The sequence below is a fragment of the Lolium perenne genome, chromosome 3 (assembly GCF_019359855.2).
Source record: "Lolium perenne isolate Kyuss_39 chromosome 3, Kyuss_2.0, whole genome shotgun sequence".
NCBI classification, from domain to species: Eukaryota; Viridiplantae; Streptophyta; class Magnoliopsida; order Poales; family Poaceae; genus Lolium; species Lolium perenne.
Window position 1 is genome coordinate 314709938 of NC_067246.2, and position 27648 is coordinate 314737585.

Genomic DNA, 27648 nt, shown 5'->3' on the forward strand with positions numbered 1-27648 from the left:
TGGGCCACATGCCTCACCACCAACTATGGGCCACCCGGGCTTGCCGGATCTAGGCCATGCCGTTGATATACCCATAAAGTATACCCACAACAACCTCCGTCTTCCGCAAGTCCCTCAGTCGGTGCCGGCTCCAAGAACGAGGCCCCAAGAGGTGAGTGACGCGAGACGCCACCCTCGTCCGATCCCCGGCGGGATCTGAGGTTCCCCCGGAGTTCTTCCCAAATGGAGGATCATGCAACAGCCTCAACGACGCCTCCAAGAAGGTAGCAGCGCCACAAGCACCACCGTCGTCTGTCCCGGCCGGGAAAAGGGAGCAAGGCATTAGCCCGGTGTTGCACTGCAACCACCACCAGAAGAAGGACCAACTGAACCACCTCTGCCAAACCATGCCCGACGCTCGCCAGCCCCATGCGCCCGACGAGTATGCCGCAGCCACCTGCAGGACTGAGCGCCGGGGCCCAGAACCACACCACAGCGGGCCACCCCATAGCCTGCCATGGAACACAGATGACCTCACCGAAGAAGCCGCCACCGCCCGGAGCCGCTGCTCCGGCATCCGGGAACCACATCGGACCGTAGTCGGACGAGCTCCCCCTCCACGCGCACGGCAGGTCAGGCTCGAGGGTGCCGGAACCACCAGATCATGTCGCAGCAGGGAGCCCCGCAGCAACCCACGACGACGCAGCATGGCAACTGGGTCGCGGCCGCGCGCAAAGGGACAGCCCATGAAGCCCAGATCGGGCCCGAGCGGGCCCGCATGGCTGCCGCCGGATCTGAGGCCGCCACAGCACCCGTCATGCCGCCGGCTTCCCGCCCGTCCCGCCGCGACGTGGTCTTCCCCTTCGCCTCCGAGCACTCGACGGCGCCATGCGCCGGCGCGTCGCCTCGCCGGCTCCACCCAGATGCATCCAGCCGCCGGGGGTTCCCCATCCCCCGAGCGAGCAACTCCCGGCCGGAGAAGACACATGGCCTGCCGCCGCCGGCTCCGCGCGGGCTTTGCCCGGCGGAGTTCGCCGGCGACGGCAGGGGAGGGTTGGGAGGGGGCTGTGCTGGCCGGCGTGGGTTTTTTCCGCCGCCCGTGTCGCCCAGGGAAGAGAGCGACGCGGGGGCCTGATGCGGGCCTTAGTGCCCTTAATCCTTGCACATTTGAAATCCTTATACTCTTAAATGCGGAGAAGCGGCAGTGACTCTTAAATTTGAAATCCTTACACATGTTTGAAAAAAAAAGTTACAAAAATCTTTATATTGGAAACGGTGATAAAATATGGAAATTTATTGTATTCCACCAAAGAAATCAGCCGGCTTGTCTTGCTCCGCTGTTCCTCCGTGCGCCGACGCCCTCCTCTGGCCCTCCTCTCTATGCGCAGTGATGCTCTTGCCATTGACAACATCATGGCAGACCTTGGATCCTTGGCATAAAATTTGAGCACCCACAAGGAGCTGGCCTCAGGGACAATGAGCTAGGATTGCGTTGGTACGGAAGCACCTAATGTAGATTCGACGAGCCCGTGGTATGCCGGAGTTCATGGTCATTGAGTTTGAATCAACGAAGCTTTCAATCCTCTATTGTTCATGTGGATGTGAGGGTTTTGATATTTTTTATGTTGCAATGGCTGTTTCAAAATGTTACGATCAACTACATTTGTTGTGTCCAACGAGTTTCATATTCCAATGATTTTTGGGTCCACGCTATACAAAGGAATTCTCCAATGGTACTAATGTTTTTTTTAGAAATGTTGTCTGTGTTGGGTAATTTGTTGCATATGTAGTTTTTCATGTCGCAAACAATGCAAACTTTTTAGGTTTTGCTACAACCAAATTGACACTTGTTGCATACATCTTTCTTTTCCTAAAGGGAGTGCATGAAATGTTCTAACGTTTTTGCACAAGTTTTAGACATCGCAACTAAATGATTTTGCAAGCGATATTCCAAACACACTACAAAATTAAGCAGGACGGCCAGGACGTGGAAAGGACGGCCAGGACGTGGCTGATTCTCCCCTAGAACTAGCCGACAGACGCCTAGCATTAGCCATAAATAATCTCTCTGATGAAGAAGTTTCTAGCAAAACATAACCAAATTCAATTCTTGGAAAATAAAACATCAGAAAATGGCTATATATACATGCATGTTTTATCCTTGATACAGGACTACTATACTCTTCATAACCAAATTACCAACTGGAACTGGTTCACACGATTCATATGCAGTGTTAATCAGGATGTCCGGCTGGAAGAAAATGCCAAATTTAAGAGTAGGATAGTACATACGAGCACTACATTGTGACTCCAAAAGTCCAAATATATGATACGCATGTGCCTCGTTATGAGATTTTGACTTTTTCCAGCCTAAAAAACGAGAAGCTAAGTGCTGAGCTACCCACAAGATGACGTTATCTGATGATTCCCTTACCGAGCTTGTTACCCAGAGCCGTGCTTCAGTGTTTGCTTGCTGCGATTAACGTGATTTCTGACGACTGAACCTGCTGAACCCATGACTTGGTGGTTTGTTTAATCAGTTAGCACTGCTCCAGCGGCTAACGATCGATCGTGATCCGTGACAGAACATGGCGCGGCAACAGGATACGAGGGAGGTTTTGTCCGCGGGCGAGGCGGGCACGTGAAGGGCTACCATTTGTTAACCATATCTTGGCTGCATCTGCAGCTACACATCCACTGAAACACAGCTAGTTCTCAAGATATCTGATCTGATCTGATCTGAGGAGGGATATACATACACAGGCCTTGCTCTGACAGTTGCATGATGGGCAGATTCAAATGGGACATGCCCGCGGCATACCCTGTTGCTAATTGCTATGAAGAAGTTTGTGCTTCGCTAGCGATATGTTGATCTTCTGCAGCAGATGGGCTGGAGAAAAATATATTGTTTATGGGTTAATGATTTGCTTTGACCCATCAGCGCAATGGTATGCTGGAAATTATGGATCGTCCTGTATGTGTTAGTAATACCAGCAGTTAGATATCACAAAAAAGAACTCAGATATTGAACTCAAGATTTTCTGGAATTCCCTCTCATTTCTCAAGTTCACATTTTGAGAAATAATTTGCAGCTCGCTAGAGCTATGTACCTCAATGTGGTGTGTATGTGTGTCTCTTAATCTTCCTCCACCGGAGCATCCTCACCCCTCTCCCCTCTCTTTGTTCTCCTCCTCCTCCCTATAGGAGGTCTATCCCCATGTCTTGATTGCAGGATCGTATGGGTGGATAAGAGCTTGATTTTCCGCCTCCAAGCTCTAGGGAACACCGAGGCTGCGATGAATGTCTTGGCGCTGGCCTGATCCAGCGAGGACGGTGGTCAAAAGTAAAGTTCACGAATTTACAATGTTGCATATGCTATTTTTACATGCGGTGGAGATATAGTTTCTATGTTGCATATAAGTTTTGAACTTTCTCAGTGATTCATTGCGTACATTAAAAATATTGTTGTATCTATGTGTTTGAAATGTGACAACAGCTTTGCATGCTTTTGACATATCGCTCGCGAGATGGGGTGCATATAACCATAGGGTCGTCCCCATGCAACATCTCCAAAAGGCAAATTCTGAATTGATTTTTGTCATGTACGTCACATCTACGTGCATGCAGCAAGGGGAGGGAAGAAGGGGCACCAGCCTCAGGCCACGAGGATCTTCTGCGGATAAGCCATGTGAGGACGAGGCAACACTCGCACACCCGATCCATACGTATAGCTGTGTGCGCCAACAATCAGGCACATCTTCTACATCGAGCCATAGATACACCGAGCGATCTACACCGACGCCTCCGCCGACCTGCGCCAGGCTTACAAGGATGACATCTACGTCATCATCTGTAATATCCCAGGTTTAGAGGCTACAAAATAAGAGAACACCAGAGTGTGCATTACATTCATGCACAGAAAATTCGGGGAATTTTCGCGCTTTCAAATAAAACTTGTCACAGTAACTGCAACTTCACTTGATTTGCTGGAATTGAAGTAGCTCATCAAGTCAAGTGCTATAAACCTCAATGTGATATTTGCTAAAATCTTGTTTTGGGTAGATATAATTTTATTCATAGGTTGGATCAAATGGAACTAGAACTATTACACAACACTTTAAGTGAGGATCAAATACCAAATCCTATGAAGGATCATAACATGGTATTCCTTACAACAACACATTCTTTACGAATCAAACCCTAACTTATTAACACTTAAAAGTTAGCAACTACATTTGTGTGTAATTTAGTTCACCTATAAAATTATTACCAAATATGGTAAACCACAAGATCTAAATTGCATAAAAGCTAGTATTTAAATCATAACTTATTAATTATATGGAATATCATGAAACTAAATTCGTTTACATTACGAATTATAGTTCAAACTATTTAAATAAAACTAACTACGAGTATTTTGAAACTTATATGATCATGTCTTGGTGAAATCAAATACAAACTATCCAAAATTGAGGAATAACATACCTTCAATTTTGACCTTTTGACCAATATTATAATATAAATCCAATCAAATATGATATAGTGCCTCATCCACAATAATAAAACCATCCACAAGATATTTAGTAACAAATGCCACTTGGCTATCCAAAAATAAATCATATGAGAGGATAATGATCATGCCACATAGGATGAAAATATCCACATTACTTGCATTCCAAGCTATGCCACCTCATACTCAAAGGATTGCTATGGATGAGGGCATGACAACCAAGCACCTTACTCATCAAACCAAAAGAAGAGTCACCCATCTATGTGTCATGATACTAGAGCTTGCCCAAGCCTATAAAAGGAGCCACACCCTTCATCTATTTGATCATCTAGTACCATGTTACAAGGAAACCAAAACCTTGAGACCATCCATACATTATCTAGGATCAAGATGAAGAATCTAGGGTGCATGCATACCACAAGATGCAGGTTTATCAGATTTCCTGAAGAACAAGCTACAAAAAATACCAAGGTAGAATTCCTAGGCAAACCATATATTTAGATGATCATATAATCATCTCTTGAGTAGGGCCTTAGGATATTCCAAGACATTGAGAAGTGAGAGAAGTTATAATACTAACCATAGCCATGTCCATACAAGAACACTAGAGAAGTACTAATCCTAGTTGTTCAAGTCAACATTTGATCTTGGAGGTGAGAACCCTATTCCAATAGCAATACCTTAGGAAACCAATTCCATAATCATCACAACTTGGTATTAATTATAAACCCTAAGAATCTAGGATGAGTGTGATGAGAGGAATAATAAATAGAGATTAGTGAGGAATAAGTTGATCATGTCTAATGCATGACCATGCCCTATAGATTTGAATGATAAGCTAAACCTATATGATAAACAGATATCATTCATCACATAAAATGATAGGTAGATCACTAGTAATTAAACCTAGACCATTCCTCATGTCTTGAATGGAGGAGTAATGGTATTACACTTAAACCTTGCTTATCCAAGCATGTGGGACACCACTAGTTATGTTTACCAATTCTAGTAGTGAATCATCTGGATTATACTAAACTCTTTCTTAGCCAAGCTTAATGGCAACTTTGGTAGTATATGGAGATGAACAACCTATCATTAGTGTGGGAGACTAAACCCTAGTCAATTCTATATGGTGTCAACTCACATATCAAACCCCAAGCCTATATCCTAATCCTAGTTTGTGCATCACAAGTAAACCCTAAGATCATACCCTAAACTCAAGTACTAGTAAATAATTAGATGATCAATCAATAGCTAGGATTTTAAAATAAACCTAAATAAATATCCATGCCCTTAGCCACATTTGGGAACATGAAATGATGCTCATGATATCATTTTCAAATTGATAAACCAATGTAGTATTAAATTAGAAAATGTTATTTACAAGGAAATACAAAATATAACTAACACTTGGTTAATGGAGTAATTCTTGAAAAGTAATTTGAACACTCCCAAATTTAAAATATTGAATCCTATCTATGAAGGATATTTTATCTCTTTCTCAATAGTGTTTATGGATATATATAAAAACATCAAACATAGTATATTAAATAAAACAACCAAGTATTTATTACTTGTGATCTTTTAATAGAAATCAGACCGGTATAAAACTTTGAATTCAAACAACAAATTCAAAACAGAAATTTAAAATAGAAATAGAAAAGAGAGAGAGGGCTTACCCTGCCAGTCCACCGCAGCAGCTCAGCAGCAAGCCAAGAGCAGCCCAGCACCATCACCACCGCAACGGCCTAGTCCAACCCATTATACCCCTTCGGTTAAATAGAAGAAAAGTGGAGCCGTCTTCTCCCTGTGGTCGACAATGCGATGGTGAGCTCGCCGGCCACGTCCTCGTCGATGATAAGGACGCTCCGGACATCGCCAGTCATCCCAGAGCTTCTTCCTATTTTCTTCGCGTCCATCTCGTCCACTCTGCGCTAAGATTCGCGCCCAAGAACACCTCTCTGTCGTCAGTTCATCTGGGCCACTGCCGCTGGTGCATTTTCGATAGAAGCCTCGCCGAGCTCTATAAATACCGCTGGAAGATCCTGTAGGAAACCCTAGATTCTTGGAACCTCTCCATTCCCTCTCTAACCTTTCCAAACCCTCCACATCATCAAGAACCTGTCGCCGGCGTGGAGCAAGACCACGGCGATAGGAGCCACCCCAGTCTCCGACGCATGGTCGAGGAGAAGCACCTCGACGCGTAAGTCATCTGGGAGGAAGCACGCATCCAGGAGAGCTCATGATTAGCCCAATATTGACGTTCCCTTTCTCAGTACCTCGCTGGTAATGGCGAAATCGAGCTCGTCTCCGTCGACAATCCACTCCGGCAACCACACCATCGTCCTCAGGGTATGCCTACGCTTATGTAGAGCGTTTAATCTCATCGTTTAATCATTTGTAGCTCCATTTCATACGTTGGACGGAGTAAACCTTCGCAGCACATGGTCGTCGTCGATACTCCGGTGATCCCGTGAGAAAAGCAACACCACCAGTAGGACCACCTCGTTGTCCTTGTTGTCCTTGTTCGTTTAAGCCTAGTCTCGCATCCCCGGGAGCAGTAAATCAGCGGCGCCATTGTCTCCTGGTCGCTGGTGTCAAGTCAGAGGCAAGGCCGACGTGGCGGTGGGATTCCAAGCATTGATTAACTGGTCGTTGCCTTTGTGGCAACTGACTATTCAATGGTCCCACGGGTCAGTCTCTGTAGCTAGGGTGTGAACCGGTACATTTAGTACTTCTATTTAATTCAAAATCCAAAAAATGCTGAAACTTTGCCAAAATGTATAAAATTCATTTCAACTCAAAAAATACAAATAAGATATGTATGCTCACAAAAGTAAACACTATCCAATAAAAAATATAATATGAAATTGTTTGTCAAAATAAACAATCAATTATTTTAAATTTTATTAATTATGCCTTTTCTTTTATCCAAAATACAATTTGAATTCAATAATTAGATAAGTTTCAAAAATAAATAATAGCTATTCAGTAAGTAAAGAAAATATTAAGATTAATTTTCTTTATCACACTTTCATTAACCTAAATATTAGTGGTAATTTAAAAAACCCTAAATTGCAAATTACATTTACTATTTTCTTTAAAGAATAATAAAGAAAGAAATGTTAAAAACTAATATTATTTTTATAGTCAAAAAGTTATTTATTTACTTAAACCTATTTAGTCAACAATTTATCATTTTACAAATTTAATAACAATTATAAAACCCTAATTCCTACATTAAACCCTAAATAGTATTTGTCTTAATCTTTGAAATTAATAACATGTTAAGTCCATTATTAATCCTATTTCAAAGTAATTAGCAACTTCAAATGTATTACCTATTATTATTTTAATAATTGTATCAAAATTCAGAAACCTAATTCTAATATAAGTAAGAACCTTGATCTCATTATTTTATGTGATAATGCTAAATTGTTTTCAACTCTAAACCCTAGTTATATATAACATGTGATGATATGCAAATTAACCTTAGTCATAGAACTAGACCAAGCAAATAAAAACATGCTTACCTTTTATTAAGACATTATTAACTCAAATACAAATAAAGTTATCACCTCATGCTTTCATCTTTGACTAATATTTATGTAACCAACTAGTACCACCTGGGTGTAAACCCTTGTTACTCTCATATTAACACCCTTGATCACCATTCCTTAATACCACACCATTGAAATCAACCTTAACCACCATTACCTAGTAGAACCATGGTGATCGACCACAACTCATCAATCCTAAATCATCGGGGTTGGTAGCATATTTGCCAGTTCTTTAAACATTGTCCTTACCTGACGATGATGGTATTTTAGAATTTAGAGTTATCACGTATCGAAGCTTTTGCCTGCATAATCTTGCAGTCAAGAAAGACAAGTTCATCGCTTGCTCATGTCATTTCATTATTTTTATCAAACTATATGAAAAGTAATATACTTATCACTCTTGCATTGAAAACCAAAATATTATTTTACAATTATGAATATGACTATGTGGTGAGCAATGGAACCATGGTATGTGTTGATGGTGGAGGTTCCATTGCCAGGGTTCTACGCATCTAGGACTAATCACCAATGACGTCTAATGATTCTAGCACCGTACATATCGCGTTAACCATGAGATCTATAATGGCTCTAGGGAAGTTAACTTTATCTTTTTCCTCTCGCATATCAAAGGATTAGTAAGAAGGGTTGCCTAGATCAGTCTATCTATTTGGTAAAGGTGAGGACATTGGTCCGGTCTACCAATAGATACATGAGAGGCCAGACTTGTTAAAGATCTATGAAAGGATTGTAAGGGTTGTCTAGGTTAGTCTATCTATAGTGTACAAGACAGGGCATGTAAATTGTTCGTAACAGTCTACATTAACGGTAAAGGTGAGAACAAATGCATGGGCCAGTCTACCTATAGATAAAGGATATGACATACTTACATAAGGGTGGGTATGCGGGGTCGCGGAAAAGGCAGTAATTGACTTGGTTCTTATACTGGGCCTCACACCAAGGAAGTGTGGATGAGCATGCAACTCGGCTGGCAATAAGGATAAGTTCTCTTATGGGAAAAGTAACGCACCTCTGCAGAGTGTATTGAATTGTGGTTGTCTCTTCCTGTTCCGGGAAGGGAACTACGAATGCGACAGGAAAGGAACTCCGTGAAATTATGGTCAACCTGTGATGACTGACGGGCATATTTTTCAGAATAAAATAAACCTTTTGAAGAAATGTTTACGAAAACTTGCATTCAGCTATGACTTTCTGGTCTGTGGCTGTAACTAGTGCATGATACACCTATTTCCTATAATGAACTTGTTGAGTACGCTCGTACTCATCCCTCTTTGAATCCCCTGCTTAGTTATGGAGTCACTGAAGGAGAAACTACCTGGAACTTGAACTGCAACCAGATGAAGAACCCAATCAATGAAGTCAATGGAGTCAGTTTCTGCATCAGCTAGAGTGGAAACCTAAACTAGTAATAGAAGGGAACAATTTCCCTAATACTAGCACCTAAGTAGCTAAAGTTCTATAGCAATCCAATTATCTCTAGAGCTAGAGTTAGCAATAAGTTAGATTACGAGCTGTTCTTTTGGAGCTTTATTTGAAGTTTACCTCACTATAAAGTAGGAGGCTATGTTGATCTTCTGTAAACAGTTCGTGTATCCTTCTATAGACATGCCTTGGACTCGCATATGTTTCCGTTGTACCACTCTAAGGGATGTAATATGAGTGGAACGGTGTTTCACTTGTGTTATATCAACGACTTACGTACTACACCATGCAGTGGTATGCTGGGTCATCGCATCATCGACGGGAGGGATGCCTCCAAGCAACACACTGTCGACACGCTTTTTGCTCCGACAACACCAACACATCATCGCCAAGGTCTACATCACCGTGGTCATCATCGACATCGTCGTCAACACACCGCCACCGCCACGCAACATTGTCCACATGATGGATATACAACTGCAACACCCTCTGAAAGTATTACTTCAAGGCAACACGACAACAATGTCAACATTGTCTGCGTCCCACGACATGACACCGAAGATGGCATCGACCGTGTTCGACAGCTAAGACTACATCGACAATCTGACATCACTATTATGATAGCCCCTACAACCGCGCACACGGTCCTAGCAAAACCTTTGTGTGATTGGTGGGCTTCCTCCAGTCCTAGCAAAATTGGTGGTGTCACTTCTGACCGCGTCCTCTGACATCTGCAAGACACCACTGATGGTACATCTAGAAGGTGAAAAATGTCCAAAAAACGCAGCGCCCTCTAAACGAAGAAGAAGAAAAAGTCGGCGCAATTTTTTAGCGCCTCCAGCGAATGCAGCTACATCACCTACGATGACTACATCATCGACCACGACTACCTCGACGATGGCTACATCACGTTCGGCTACCTTGACAACGACATCATGACAATATCTACAACTACACACCGCAACAACTCCAGTCGACAGCGCCTACGTCGTCACTTGCGTCTATGACACACCCGTTGTGACCGTGGGAGGGAAGAGAAGACACCATAATGGAACGACAAGGAGAAGAAGAGGACGGAAGCTCGAAACTTCAAATCCAGTCGTCCGCTTCACTCCCGCTACGACTGAGGGAAATGTTAGAATGCTTATATAAGTTATGTTAGACTAGGACTCTACAATATCTTTTACTCCCAGTCTCCTCCCTCTGTGTACTTCTATAAATAGTCCATGAGGATCATCGGAATAAACATGAAACAATTATTAGGGTTCTATATATTCTTCACGGGTGACTGCGGGAGTAGCTGATTTGCCACGGTCTTGAGCCAGTGAAGTATATGCAAGCCTAATTGTTTTTGTCGGTGTTGAGGGAAATGCCTTCTCTAGCATGCAATAAACAAAATAAGCCGAGGTTTATGAAAGGCCCAAAAGTGGGTGCACACATAGTTGTAAACATGCCAACTCATTTCGTCGAGGACCCTTGTTTCTGAAGTCCAAGTGCATATAAGCACGTGCTATGCTTTAGGCCGCGACACCGCCAGATGGGAGGTGCTATACACTACTCTGGTCGGTGCGGACCAGGTGCCGCATTCCCAGGGTGCGTGTTGGGCCAGCCCAGTCACGTTTGTTTTTGTTTTTTTTTTCTGTTTTCTCCTTTTCTACTGTTTTGTTTCTTTTCTTTTTTAAAGATAAAAAATGCCAACGTAATTTTTTTTCAGAAAAACAAAAAATTTATTATATAAACTTTCTAAAATCTGAATATTTTTAAATTTGTATATTTTCAAAAAATGAAATACATTATTGTCGAGTTTTTTATATGAACAATTTCCGAACTTGAACAATTTTTATTTGAATTTTTTCAGATTTGAATTTTTTTCGAATTTTAACAATTTTTGGAATTTGAATAATTTTCGAATTTGAACATTTTTTATGTTCAAATATTGTTTTTTCAAATTTGAATATTTTTAGATTGAAATTTTTTCAAAATTTGAACATTTTTTAAATTGATTTTTTTTCATGATATTACCCAAAATCTTAATTTTTTTTCGATTATGAATATTTTTCGGATACGGACATTTTTTAGCTGTGAACATTTTTCGTTTTGAACACTTTTCAAATTTGAACATTTTTTTAATTTGAACTATTTTCAATTTTGAACTTTTGAAATTTGAATTTTTTGGATTTTAAACAAAAATAAACATAAACATAAAAAAAAAAGAAAAAACAGAAACAGAAACAGAAAACAAAGAAAAAGAAAAAGAAAAAATGTGAAAATGCGCCAGACCCCCGATCAGGGTGTGCGGTGGCTAGTAGGCACCAACCTGATCGGTGTATAGGATGTGCTCCGCCAGATCAAAACTAAACCATAGTGCGCAGGTCCAGTGTCCTTTGTCCAGCAACGTTAAATGGGCCGCGGATAAGCGCCATGGAGGCATACGTTGTCTTGCGATATTGCCACCTCCAGTTCAGACTTGGCAAGGTCCTTCTTCCCAGACTCACCAGTTCTTGACCCAGTTAAGCATTTCGCCCTGTTTCTTACTAGGCTTCAGAGCTCAGACTATCTTTGCCGATCTTAGTTTGTTACTGGGTGGTAATGATCAGATTCCATCATTATGCTCAGATAAATCTTTTGTGCTTGTGGATAAGGACGTGTAAGCAGTATAGCTGCAATGATACATGCATGTAGTTGCTGATCAGAACAGCAAAGTACTCTGCTAGCTTATTGTATTCCCCGCCACAGATTGTGCACGAATAGCAAGAAACGTACTTAGCCGTTGTTTCTTGGCGCAGACCTTCAGATGCAAGGCACATGAATTCAGAAAAGATACATCATACATGCATGAATTTTTTGAATTTTTTGAGCGCTAAAAGTATGAATTTTGAAACCGGCAAATTATATATAGGATCCATGAGTACTTATCTCCCAGACTCCCACTACGTATTTTCGGAGTTGACCCATGCATCTTAGCAAAATATCTCCCTAGATTTTTTGCCTTTCCGGTACTTCAGTTTTCAGACAGGGGAGCTGCACCACTCCCTAAACTAGGACACACCTAGGTGATGCAGATTAATACTACTAGGAGTATGCTAATATGCTTAGTTAGTACTCTCTGTTGCCTAAACAGCAGACTGTGGCGTCAATTTCCATGCCCGCAGCTTTGCTTTGGTCTAAAGAGACAGGGACAGCTACGTTTGCTTTCAGCCTTTAGCTTTCATGGGGATCGTGATGAAGCGCATAAACACATACATCGGCATCAGTTAACTAATTGACCACTAATTTGGAGCCCATAATTGGTGTCTCCACTGCCTAATCCAATCCTGGAGGAGTGGTTAGCCGTATCTCGTTTGTTTCTGCGTCAAGAGCAGGATATGGTCAATGCAGCTGAGCTCTGCGAAAGCTCCCTCTGAAGCTTGATGCCAACCTGCTGCTACTGATGTCTTTAGCTCTGGATGGATGTTCAAGCCCGGTCGGAGTCAATGCACCATAACCCAAGCACAACTGTAACAAAAGAGAAAGGAGCAGTGTCAGCTCTGTCTATGCACTATGCTCTTTCAAGTCTTTTGAGCACTTCGAAGGAGCCTTTTACACAGAACTGCTAGTCTTTCCGTACAGCGTTCCACGCAGAACCACGCTCCTCAAGTATACGTATTGGTATGGACTGTACGAATAACAAATACGCTACCTGATAAATTTTTAATATTTAAGTGGATGAGGAGTTCGCTACAAATTAATTGACCAACGGATCGACCAGCTAGGACTAACTTTCTACGACATCTAAAGTTTTAAACAGCGCGCTATCTCTTCAAGAATACGTATTGGTGTGGACTGGTAGATTATCAATGCTTGAGTGCATGAGGAGTTCACTACAAATTAATTGACGACCAGGTCGAGCAGCTAGGACTAACTTTCTACCACATCCTCGACAAGATTTTTGTGTTTTTAGCTCAAAGACATTGAGCCCACCTTTAAATTAATAAAGACACATGGGATAGACTTGAGAGCGTTTACTAGTTTTCTTAAGAGTGATACATATCAGATGATGTAATTGAAACATGTTTTCAACGACATCACTCTCAACTACAACAATATCAACTGCATCCGTATGAACAACAATATTCTTAACTCTACTGCTCTTAACGATGTGTAATAGGGGAAGCACATAAATTTAGTGACAAATAAACTAGGGAAATGGGATGGAACTACACCGGAGTATAAGATTCAGATTCAGATGGAGTTTGTTATGGAGTGGAAACAACATAGTAGAGAAGAGAATTGTAGTTAAAACCAAGCAACCGAGAAGAAATTGCAGTAGGACAACGTTGAGAAGGAATAACACAGCTGAAAAGCAAAAACTCCTTCGAGAAGGAAAACACAATTGAAAAAATGCAATTGAGAAGAAAGAACATGATTATAGATATACACACTCGAGAAACCAGTTCACCAGTTTCTTATAGAGTAAATGTGCACCATCAAGAAAACACAACAAACAAACAAACAAACAAACAAACAAACAAACAAACAAACAGAGGAAACCAAATAAGCTTTGTTGGGAAACCAGAGGCCAACGTCGGTAAGCATTGCCAGGGAAACGAGGATCATATGAAGAGGAGTCGTCAGCGGAATAACCCACTATGGTCCGTTCCCAATTAATTTGGCCAAACATGGGGAACACGCCTTTTGTTTGTGCCTTCAAAAAGGCCCCCTGTCCTCCCGCTAGGGTGCGAAGGGAACAACACCGTTGGTGGCAGAGTAAATCACTCATAACCCACAATAGCAATGTCGACCGAGCTGCCACGAAGCAAGGCATGAAGGAACCGTATGGTGCGAGTGGAACTCCACATAAAAAAGCGTTCATCAATTAATGGCTCAACCACGCCATGAACAAAAACCTTCGTCCAACACAAAAAATCGGAACTCGCCAAAACACTTGGCTCTTACCACCACTAGTATAGTGATTTATCTATAGAGGGCCACCCTATCCCTGCTTGCGTAGGCTCGAGGGTGTCATCCCCCTGGGAGAACATGGCCACATTTGGGGAGAGGGACACCGAGAGTCATGAATCTTACAACCCGCCATGAGACATCATCATTGCTGACCAATTAAATCACTACTGGTTATCACTAACCACAAAGATACTCGCCAGCCACCCTCGCAGTCCCTAGAAGACACCTCTAGGAGTCATAAGAAAGGATTTGTGGGTTTCAACTAATTGCACGGGGGTTGTAGGGAGGATCAGTGAGGAATCAAGGGAGAAAGATAGTGATGCAACATAAAAAAAAGAACTTGCAGCATGGGGTAGGGATCGCCGTCTCCACCAGAAATGATGATATGGTAATCGGGCACCCAATTGCGATCCACGATCTCCACCACCTTCACACCTGCACGGCAAAGCTTGTATCCCATGAAGAATGTTTTCAACTCACGAAAAATTCGACATCGTGTTCTTCACCTAGGGAAACCACCCCAAATTCTAGAGCGAAGCACCTAAAGGGTGGCACAGTGATCCCTTTCACCTTTATAGACTCCGCACGGGCTTGCCCATCGAGACTAATTCTGCGGTAGCGAGTGAGTGGGAGAAGAGGGAGGGGTGTCGCATGGAGTTACAGTTTTATCTCTTGAGTTCCCTTGTAGGTGGCAACAGAGAGAAGGGCAAGAATTTTACATCCTAAAAATTCTTCTTTGAAGAAAATGAATTCCCATCAGTCCCATCCTAGTTGGACCAACATGTCAAAATGATATGACGATGGCTACTATAACAAGTCACACAACATGTGAGTCATCATCTTCACTTTCCATCCCAATGGGCTAGATGTCAACTAAATGTCTCTCAGTACACACACAATTACCATAGAATTGTGTGCACAATAACCACTTCCGAGGGTTGGGTACATATTGACTTGTTTGTAATTAGCTAGATATCCATATCTCTCAGGCCTCGACCCAGGCTTGAGAGAGATAGACGCCACATACTGATACGTCTCCAACGTATCGATAATTTCTTATGTTACATGCTTATTTTATGACAATACCTACATGTTTTAAACATACTTTATGTCATATTTATGCATTTTCCGGCACTAACCTATTAACAAGATGCCGAAGATCCAGTTGTTGTTTTCTGCTATTTTTGGTTTCAGAAATCCTAGTAAGGAAATATTCTCGGAATTGGACGAAATCAACGCCCAGGGTCTTATTTTTCCACGAAGCTTCCAGAAGTCCGAAAGGGAAACGAAGTGGGGCGACGAGGCGACGCCACAGCAGGGCGGCGCGGCCAGGGCTTGGGCCACGCGGCCCTGGCGTGTGGGCCCCTCGTGGCGCCCCCTGACCTACCCTTCCGCCTACATAAGCCTTCGTCGATAATAACTCCAGTACCGAGAGCCACGATACGGAAAACCTTCCAGAGACGCCGCCACCGCCAATCCCATCTCGGGGGATTCAGGAGATCGCCTCCGGCACCCTGCCGGAGAGGGGAATCATCTCCCGGAGGACTCTTCACTGCCATGGTCGCCTCCGGAGTGATGTGTGAGTAGTTCACCCCTGGACTATGGGTCCATAGCAGTAGCTAGATGGTCGTCTTCTCCTCATTGTGCTATCATTGTCGGATCTTCTGAGCTGCCTAACATGATCAAGATCATCTATTTGTAATGCTACATGTTGCGTTTGTTATGATCCGATGAATATTGAATGCTATGTTATGTTGATTATCAATCTATCATCTATGTGTTGTTTATGATCTTGCATGCTCTCCGTTATTAGTAGATGCTCTGGCCAAGTCGTTACTTGTAACTCCAAGAGGGAGTATTATGCTCGATAGTGGGTTCATGCCTCCATTAAATCTGGGACAGTGACAGAAAGTTCTAAGGTTGTGGATGTGTTGTTGCCACTAGGGATAAGACATCAATGCTATGTCTAAGGATGTATGTGTTGATTACATTACGCACCATACTTAATGCAATTGTCTGTTGTTTGCAACTTAATACTGGAAGGGGTTCGGATGATAACCTGAAGGTGGACTTTTTAGGCATAGATGCATGCTGGATAGCGGTCTATGTACTTTGTCGTAATGCCCAATTGAATTTCACACTACTCATCATAACATGTATGTGCATTGTCATGCCATCTTTATTTGTCAATTGCCCAACTGTAATTTGTTCACCCAACATGCTATTTCTTATGGGAGAGACACCACTAGTGAAGTGTGGACCCCGGTCCATTCTTTACATCGAATACAATCTACTGCAATACTTGTTCTACTGTTTTCTACAAACATCATCATCCATACTATACATCTAATCCTTTGTTACAGCAAGCCGGTGAGATTGACAACCTCACTGTTAAGTTGGGGCAAAGTATTTTGGTTGTGTTGTGCAGGTTCCACGTTGGCGCCGGAATCCCTGGTGTTGCGCCGCACTACACTCCGCCGCCATCAACCTTCAACGTGCTTCTTGTCTCCTACTGGTTCGATAACCTTGGTTTCTTACTGAGGGAAAACTTGCCGTTGTACGCATCACACCTTCCTCTTGGGGTTCCCAACGGACGAGTGCTTTACCGTCACAAGCAGCACTTTTTCTGGCGCCGTTGCCGGGGAGATCAAGACACGCTGCAAGGGGAGTCTCCACTTCCAATCTCTTTACTTTGTTTTTTGTCTTGCTTTATTTTATTTACTACTTTGTTTGCTGCACTATATCAAAAATACAAAAAAATTAGTTGCTAGCTTTACTTTATTTACTATCTTGTTTGCATTCTCCATATTAAAAACACAAAAAAATTAGTTATTTGCATTTACTTTATTTTTGTTATCATGACTAGTCCCGTAGTTGTTACTCTATCACCCGAGGAATCAATCTTTACTTTTAAACAAGGGGGTGAGGAGAGTTTTAAAGAAGCCTGATCTAGAGTTTTTGATTCTTATAATAAAACTGAACCTAAAATGACACTAAGTTTACTTCTTAGTAATTTTTATTTTGGGCTTATTCTTCGTTATAGATATGCCTTAAATGCTGTAGTGGGAGGAGATTTCCTTCATTGTGATGGGGATCAAGCTTTTAATGCCATAAAAAAATTGGTTACATCATCTAGCTCCACTAATAATTTTGAACCATCCCTTGTTAGTATTTATAATAGATTGAACACTCTTGAGACAAGTGTATCTTCCTTAAAAGAAGGGTATGGTCGGATTCGTGAGCATTTTGATTATGTTCCAATAAACTCTGAACCGTCAATGTGGGACCCCACTATTAAAGTTACTATTGATGGTAAAAAATTTGATGCTCGTTGTGATATTATGACTGAATTTTGCCTGATGCCTGAAAGTATTTTTGAAACTTTGACACTCTGGGGACTTACTGAAGGTGGAGAAGGAATAACTCTCACTGATAACTCTGTTATAATTCCTAAGGGAATAGCTGAAGGAGTATTCACAACCCTTCTTGGAAAAACGGTATCCACTGATTATCTCGTTATGGAATGTGTAGGTACAGGACAAATCACACTTGGAAGATCCCTGCTGAAGCTCTTCGGAGTAACCATAGATGTGGGAAAAGGCACTCTAAATTCCTCCATACCTGGATGTAGTCATATATTCCCCAAACCAAAGAGTAAGAATAAGAGTAAGAAGGGTAGGCGCAGAGCCTCTGGTAAGAATGCTAATGCTTCATCTCTTGATAACACTTGATACACACTTTCTGCGCCTAGCTGAAAGGCGTTAAAGAAAAGCGCTTATGGGAGACAACCCATGATTTTACTTCTGCACTTTTGTTTTATATTTGAGTCTTGGAAGTTGTTACTACTGTAGCAACCTCTCCTTATCTTTATTTTATTGCATTGTTGTACCAAGTAAAGTCTTTGATAGTAAGGTTCATACTAGATTTGGATTACTGCGCAGAAACAGATTTCTTGCTGTCACGAATTTGAGCAGTGTTCTCTGTAGGTAACTCAGAAAAATCTGCCAATTTACGTGAGTAATCCTCAGATATGTACGCAACTTTCATTCAATTTGAGCATTTTCATTTGAGCAAGTCTGGTGCACCTAAAAAATTCGTCTTTACGGACTGTTCTGTTTTGACAGATTCTGCCTTTTATTTCGCATTGCCTGTTTTGCTATGTTTGATGGATTTCTTCATTCCATTAACTTTCAGTAGCTTTGTGCAATGTCCAGAAGTGTTAAGAATGATTATGTCACCTCTGAACATGTGAATTTTAATTATGCACTAACCTAATGAGTTGTTTTGAGTTTGGTGTGGAGGAAGTTTTCAAAGATCAAGAGAGGAGGATGATACAATATGATCAAGGAGAGTGAAAGCTCTAAACTTGGGGATGCCCCCGTGGTTCATCCCTGCATATTTCAAGAAGACTCAAGCATCTAAGCTTGGGGATGCCCAATGCATCCCCTTCTTCATCGACAACATTATCAGGTTCCTCTAGTGAAACTATATTTTTATTCCGTCACATCTTATGTGCTTTACTTGGAGCGTCTGTATGTTTTTGTTTTGTTTTGTTTGGATAAAGTTGGATCCTAGTATTCATTGTGTGGGAGAGAGACACGCTCCGCTGTTGCATATGGACAAATATGTCCTTAGCTTTACTCATAATGTTTATGGCGAAGGTTGAAACTGCTTCGTTAATTGTTATATGGTTGGAAACAGAAAATGCTACATGTGGTAATTGGTAGAATGTCTTGAATAATTTGATACTTGGCAATTGTTGTGCTCATATAGATCATGTTTAAGCTCTTGCATCATATACTTTGCACCTATTAGTGAAGAAATACATAGAGCTTGCTAAAATTTGGTTTGCATGATTGGTCTCTCTAAGGTCTAGATATTTTCTAGTAAGGTTTTGAACAACAAGGAGGACGGTGTAAAGTTTTATAATGCTCACAATATGTTTTTATGTAAGTTTTGCTGTACCGGTTCATACTTGTGTTTGCTTCAAATAACCTTGTGTAAGAGCAAAATTCACACCCCAAGTTTTGTGTGTTTGATGACAACACTTGAGTAATCTCATCGTGTGCCTTGAGTATCATTGTTAGATTTGCAAGAGCACGGTGACCTCGCCGGACGCGTCAAGATCGGAAGACTGAAGCGTAGTTGATAAGTTTTCTGGTTTTGTGTGTGTTTAGCGAGGTGACATGGTTGGAGAGAAAAAGGGAAGAAAACCAGATTTAGCCAGGCCGGTACTACCGGTACCTGTAGCGGTAGTACTGCTACCCCTATAGGTACCGCCCTTGGTACCGCTCTGAGTCTGTGCTGATTTCGTCCCCCAGAACACGCTGCGGTACCCCTGCAGTACCTGGGGCGGTAGTACCGCTCACGAGCGGTAGTACCGCTCACGGTACCGCTTAGGTACCGTAACCGAGTTACGGTCGTACCGCCCTGGTACCGCTCTGGTGCCGCTTTGGATCCAGTAAGGTCTGGACCCTATTGCGGTACCTCAAGCGGTACCTCGTGCGGTAGTACCGCTCTGCGTCCTTTGACCAGATCTGGGGGGATTTCGAACTCAGAGCGGTAGTACCGCTTCCCAGAAGCGGTAGTACCGCTTAGGCCAAATCTGGACATAACGGTTGGATTTGGAGGAGCCTATTTAAGGGCCCCTTCTTCCCCAACACGATTTTATCTCTTCCCCCTCTCTCTCCTCCATTGTTGCTGAGCTTAATCCTTGTGGATCTCCTTCCCCATCCAACCAATCTTGCCCAAACTTTGAGGATAGGTGGAGGAGACCCCGATCTATAGTTCTACCAAGAGAGATTTCACCAATACTAGCTATTCCTTAGTGGATCTTGGTGGTAGGGTTCCTTTAGTGGATCTTGGAGAAGAGTTCCTTTTGTGGAGCATTGGAAGAGTTCCTTTGGTGGAGCATTGGAGAGTTCCTTTGGTGGAGCATTGGAAGAGTTCCTATGGTGGAGCATTGGAGATGGGTTCCTATGGTGGAGCATTGGAGATGTGCAGCTATAGAGTCTAGCTTGGTGATGTACTAGATCCGTAGGGTGTTGGGAGCATCCTTGTTGTGGAGCTCGCCCCAACCTTGTGAAGGAATCACCGCCTCGACCGGTGCCTTAGTGGAAGAGGGCGAGCACCTTCGTGGAGCTCTCTCGAGGAAGAAGGTGAGGCCTTCCTTCGTGGTGTGGCCGCCTAGTCTCTTGCGTGAGACTAGCACCTCCTCAACGCAGACGTACTTCCTTTAGTGGAAGGAACTGCGGGAAACAAACCTCGACTCGCCTCGCGCCCCCCGGTTGTCTCGCTCCTTACTCTCGTTATCTTGTTGATTCCTTTACTTGTTGCACTCGTCTGATTTTCATTGTAGGATCACCCCTATTGCTAAAGCTCACACTTTTACCTTCCGGTTGCATAAAAATTGAAAAAGACTAAAACTTGTCGTAGCGCCATTCACCCCCCCATCTTGTTCGCTACGATCCATTTAAGTGGTATCAGAGCTAGGTTTTCTTGCTCGGGCTTTACCGCCTAAGAAATGGCCGAACAAGAGGCGGATAAGAATGGGTCACCTTCCCTTGTGCCACCCGCTCCATCATCGCCCATCGATTCCACGACGGCTACGTTGGATGACCTCAAGAAATTGGAGTCATCCATCGTTGCCCAAATGAAGGCGATGATGATGGAGTTGGTTGTACAAAAACCAAACCCTCCACCAAAAGCAAGTGCCGAAGATCCGCCACCAAAAGCTAACCCCCTTTCTCTTGTTGATTTTGTCGCGGAAGCGACAAAAGATTCACAAAAGGAAGGGCTTGGGGATACCGGCACTTCTACAAAAGGGAAGGATGATGACACACCGGTTGCGGAACGTCTAGGGGGTTATCATGCGGTGCCACCACCAAATGATTACACCATAAACGTTCCAACACCGATGCCGCATATCTTGTCGCATGGTTCACCACCGTTACTCGAGTCAAACAACTTTGAGAATTGGCAATTCTTAATGCGTTCTCATGTGCGCAGCGCTTCTACCGAGCTTTGGCGTATCATTGAGGAGGGCTATTCACCACGAGATCCAAAGAGCTTGACAAGAAGAGATGTGGTGGATGACCAACTCAATGCCACCGCCATCAACATGAGTCATATGGCCATCACCCCCAAGGACCGCGCTCATATCCGCTCGCTCAAGACCGCCAAGGAAGCATGGGACAAACTTGAGAAGCTCTTCCTCGGCAATGCAAGCATCCAAAGCTCTCGTTTTGATGAAGTGAACAACATGGCCGACAATTTCGTCATGATTGAAGGAGACACCCCCGAAGAAATGTATCGGTGCCTCATCGCTCTTGCCGTGCAAATGCAAGATCTTGGAGCAACGTTCGTGGATGACCATTGGATCAAGCGCAAGTTCTACAACGCTCTCCTCCCTTATGAGGAAGTGAAGTTGACGGCCATCCGCCAAAACGCCTCCTTCCGTGCTATGACATCCGATGAAGTCCTTAGCGAAGTCATCGCTTTGGACATCTCCAAGAAGAATGCGGAGGATCTTGTTGCTCGCGCCCACAACTCCCGCAAGCCCAACCTTGCATTGAAGATGAAGGTGCATGAAGCTAGTGAAAGCGATGAGGATCCCGTTGAGTGGGGATCGGATGATCTCAAGATCAACTACCATGAGCACATGGCTCTCGCCGCCAAGAAGTTTTGGGATGGAAACATGTCCCGAAACACAAGACCAAGAAGATCACGTGATTCTCCAAGAAGACTCTCCAAGATCCCAAGAGAAGGGACAAAGGGAAGAACATGCTACAATTGTGGTGACAAGAATCATTTTGTCGCGGATTGTATGTTTGAGAGAAGAGAAGATCATGGTGGAAGGCTTATCCCAAAGGATAGGTACAAGCCACTCTACAAAGGATTCTCCAAGTTCTCCCCAAGGTCCGATGACGACAAGGTCTCCTCCAACAAAAAGCCTAGAGCCTTCATCATTCGAGAAGAGTACTCCTCCGATGAAGATGGAGAGCATGAGGACAAGCGCTCCAACAAGGAAGGAGAGGGAGTGGCCGCCATCGCCATTTCCACTCCCTCTATCTCCCTCTCCGACTCTCCTAATGAGAACCTCGTCACCAAAAATGCACGTTGCCTTATGGCAAAGGTATCCACGGAGGTAAAATCCCCTTCCAAACCATCATCTTCGACTAATGCCTTATATATTGATGATGCCACTAGTCTCACCGTTAAACCTGAGATTATGGGTTTGGATTCCTTGGATTCTTTTCTCACTAACATGAAGGGGGACACCAAGATTCATGTTGGGGCTCTCTTAGCCCAACTTGGTGCGGCACAAGATCTTATTGAGAAGAGGGAGAAGTTGGAAAGGGAAGCGGCCTTTGAGCTTGCCAATCTCAAGGAGGAGCTTGATGATGAACGGAATCTTCGCATGTCTCTTGAAGCTAGTGTCATCGTCCTTGAAGACAAGAATGGAGCTATTGTTTCACGACTCACCAAGGATCGAGACCATGCTCTTGAGTTGGTTGGTGACCTCAAGAAGAAGATGCTCTCGTTCGAGGAAGCCAACAAAGGGAAAGATGATGAAGACCCCAATCCTTGTCACGATGAGCTTGTGGATCAAGTTACTTCCTTGAGGAGGCACAATGCTCTTCTCTTGGAAGTCAATGCTCTTCAAGAAGAAGCCTTGGATGAATATTACCGCTTTTTCAAAGAGAAGACCTCATGTTGCAACCATGAAGAAGAAATTGGCGCTCTTGAGATCACCAAGGCCAAGCTATTGAGTTTGAGTAGCAAGCAAGAAGAGTCGTTGGTGGAGTGTCTCCGCATGAGCAAGGAGAAGGATACGTGTTGTGATCATGAGGAGGAAATAGCCGCCTTGAAGAGAAGGGAGGCCAAGCTCATGGAGGTCAACTCCATGCAAGAAGAAACCTTGAAGGCGTATTTTCCTTTGAGCAAGGACCGTCCATGTTGCACTCATGAAAGTGACATTGCCAAGATGGAGAATGACAAGCACATGCTCATGAAGATGAACGCTCTCCAAGAAGAATCTTTGATGGAACACTTCCGGGTGAACAAGGCAAAGGAGGTCCAAGTGTTTGATATTTGCCATCCACACCCGGAGCATGAAGATGAAGTCAATCGCTTGAAGGCCAAGGTTGATAGACTCCAAGTTCAAGCCAAGTACTTGGAAGGAATCATTGAAGCTAAAGATGGAGCCAAAGAGGGCTCGTGCAATGAAGGAGGAGTGGCTACCAAGCCAAAGAGAAAGAGGAAGAGGAGGACCAAGAAGAAGAAGTACAAGGAGAACATGGAGACCAACCTTGAAGGGAGCAATGCTAGCTCAAGAAGAGATGGAGTACCCAACTCCGCCTCGACGGGTTTCGCCAGCTCTAACAACCCTTCTCATGTTTTTTTTGTTGATTACTATGGACATATTCGTGCTCGCTTTATTGGTCCTCAAAAGGACAATGTTGATTGGACTATTTGGGTTCCCAAACCCCTTGTTACTAACATGCTAGGACCCATTGAAAAATGGGTACCTAAATCCAAGACTTGATTCCTTGTAGGACTATGCTTCCGGTGGCGCTAAATGGGTGGTTGATAGTGGAGCCACAAGTCATATGACCGGAAGCAAGGATATTGTTGTCGACCTCATGCCTTCTCTCTCTACCGTTTCATATGGCGATAACACACGCTCTAAGGTATTGGGTCTTGGAAAGGTGGTGGTAACACCCGACATCTCACTTGTGAATGTCCTCCTTGTCGAGACCCTTGGTTACAACTTACTCTCCGTTCATTAAATTTCTCGTATGGGCCTATGCACATTCTTTGATGAACATATGGTGGTCCTCTTGTGGAGCAAGACACTCAATGTAGCTTTTGTTGGATATGTAGAGAACGGTTTGTATGTTGTCGATTTCTCCGGAAAGACAACGTCTTCCGCTCTTTGCCTATTCGCCAAAGGTGACAAGGGTTGGTTATGGCATCGCCGACTAGCCCATGTCAACATGAGGACTTTGCAAAGTCTCCACAAGGGTGGCCACATTCTCGGACTAAAAGAAGATGTCTCTTTTTGCAAGGATCGTGTTTGTAGGGCTTGCGTACAAGGAAAAATGCATGGAGCTCCTCACAAGGCCAAGACTATCATCTCCACCACAAGATGCTTGGAGCTCCTACATGTTGATCTCTTTGGTCCACCATCTCATGAAAGTCTTGGAGGAAAGAAGTATTGCCTCGTCATCGTTGATGACTATTCACGCTATTGTTGGGTATTCTTCTTCAAGTACAAGAGTGAGACTCAACGGACCATGATGGAGTTTGCCAACCAAGTTCAACGCAAGTACGACAACAAGATCCTCGCAATAAGGAGCGGCAATGGAACGGAGTTCAAGAACTACACATTGGACGACTTCCTCGGCGAAGAAGGAATCCAACACCAATACTCCACGCCATATACTCCCCAACAAAATGGGGTCGCCGAAAGGAAGAATCGAACCTTGATCGAAGCCGCTCGAACCATGATGATGGAATACAAGTCCAACTACAATTTTTGGGCGGAAGCTATCTCTACCGCATGCCATGCTACTAATCGCCTCTACTTTCGCAAAGGTCTTGAGAAGACACCATATGAGATCCTCACAGGCAACAAGCCTAATGTGTCATACTTCAAGGTCTTCGGATGCAAATGCTACATACTTGTCAAGGACACGCGCCTATCCAAGTTTGATTCAAGAGCTCAAGAAGGAATTTTCGTTGGGTATGCTACGGATTCTCACGCCTATAGAGTCTTCAACAAGTCAAGTGGACGTGTTGTAGAGTCTTGTGATGTGACGTTCGATGAAGATGATAGATCTTTGGAGGAGCGAAGTGCTTCTTGTGAGAAAGGAGATGCAATTCCCCTGAATACCATAGGAAGGATGGGTGTTGGCATTCGCCTACCTCAAGAGCTACCTTCTATGAGTACCGGGGAAGGACCAAGTTCCACCCAAGTGGAGCCATCTACACCACAAGGCCAAGCTTCTTCCGTTGATCTAACAAATGCAAGTCAACCTCTACAACAACCTCAAGTTCAACCTCAACCTCAAGATCAACCTCGACATCTACAACAACAATCAAGTCCAAGTTTACATTAACAAGCTCAAGAACAACATACACCGCAAGCTCGTCTACCTCAACACCCAACATCAAGTGACCAAGGACAAGCTTCAAGTTCTTCTCCGAGTGGTTCGGGGATAATCTTCATGGACAATAATATTCCCTATACCCCCGAGCCGTCCGGATCTCATGACAATGATGCCCCTTTCAACGACAATGGAGGTCAAGGCGAGGACCTAAACCGTGATGAAGGCCAAGAGGACTCACAAGAACCATCTCCTCAAGCCGACATTCGCCGTGAAGATCCTACTACAAGACACTTGCATCTCAAGTCTCATTCCTTGCAAAATATCATTGGTGATCTAAAGAGAAATGTTACCACTCGGAGGCAACTTGCAAACTTTTGTGCTCACCACGCCTTTGTCTCTAAGGAGGAACCACTCAAAGTTGATGATGCTCTCAAAGATCCCGGTTGGTTGAATGCAATGCAAGAGGAACTCAACAACTTCAAGAGGAATGATGTATGGACTCTCATGAAGCGACCCGATCATTGCCGCAATGTTATCGGCACCAAGTGGATCTTCAAGAACAAGCAACATGAGAGTGGCACGGTCATCCGCAACAAAGCAAGATTGGTGGCACAAGGCTATTCTCAAGTCGAAGGCGTGGACTTTGGTGAAACCTTTGCACCCGTTGCAAGGCTTGAGTCCATCCGTATCCTTTTGGCCTTTGCCTCACATCATGGCTTTAAGTTGCAACAAATGGATGTTAAGAGTGCTTTTCTTAATGGTCCTCTACATGAGGAAGTATATGTGAAGCAACCCCCGGGGTTCGAGGACCCCCATTTCCCGGACCATGTCTTCAAGCTCAAAAAGGCCCTATATGGTCTCAAACAAGCTCCTAGAGCTTGGTATGAGCATCTCAAGGAGTTGCTTGAAGACCGTGGTTTCGAAGTGGGGAAAATCGATCCCACTCTTTTTACTAAGAAGGTCAATGGGGAGCTTTTCGTGTGCCAACTCTATGTAGATGACATCATATTTGGCTCTACTAACACAAAATTCAATGATGAGTTTGCTATGTTGATGACAAATAGGTTTGAGATGTCAATGATGGGTGAACTCAAGTACTTTCTTGGGTTCGAGATCAAGCAAATGCGACAAGGCACCTTCATCAATCAAGCGAAGTACCTCCAAGACATGCTCAAGCGCTTTGATATGAAGGATTCCAAGAGGATTGGAACTCCGATGCAACTCAAGTGTCAACTCACTCTTGATGAGGCCGGCAAGGCGGTGGATACCAAGCTCTACCGTTCGATGATAGGTTTGCTTCTTACCTTTGTGCCTCTCGCCCGGATATAATGTTAAGCGTTGGTATGTGTGCACGGTTTCAAGCAAGTCTGAAGGAAAGCCACCATGTGGCGGTCAAAAGGATCTTTCGATATTTAGTTGATACCCCACACTTCGGACTATGGTACCCAAGGGACACGGACTTTGCTTTGGTTGGTTTCACCGACTCCGATTGGGCGGGCGACAAGATTGATAGGAAGTCTACCTCCGGAGCATGTCACTTTCTTGGAAGATCTTTGGTGTGTTGGTTCTCGAAGAAGCAAAATTGTGTCTCCGTCTCCACCGCGGAAGCCGAATATATTGCCGCGGCGAGTAGTTGTGCTCAAATCTTATGGATGAGACAAACCTTGCGAGATTATGGACTCGAGTATAGCAAGGTGCCTCTTTTGTGTGACAATGAGAGCGCAATCAAGATCGCCTACAATCCGGTTATTCATGGCAAGACGAAGCACATTGAGATACGGAACCACTTCATCCGGGACCACATTGCTCGTGGAGATATTGTACTATCCTATATTGGCACCAAGGAGCAATTGGCGGACATCTTCACGAAGCCCTTGGATGAGAAGCGCTTTATTGAGTTGAGGCATGAGCTAAATATCATTGATCTGTCGAACTTTGCTTGACCGTCGTGCGCACATACCACTCCTACCGTTATATCTCGATGAAAGGCACGCATGGACATAGGGGGAGTGCGGTTTAAATCCATTGAGCTATCACTCCCCCCATAATGCATAAAGAAATCCAAAACATTTGCTATTTGTCAATTAAGTGACTTATGAGCTTC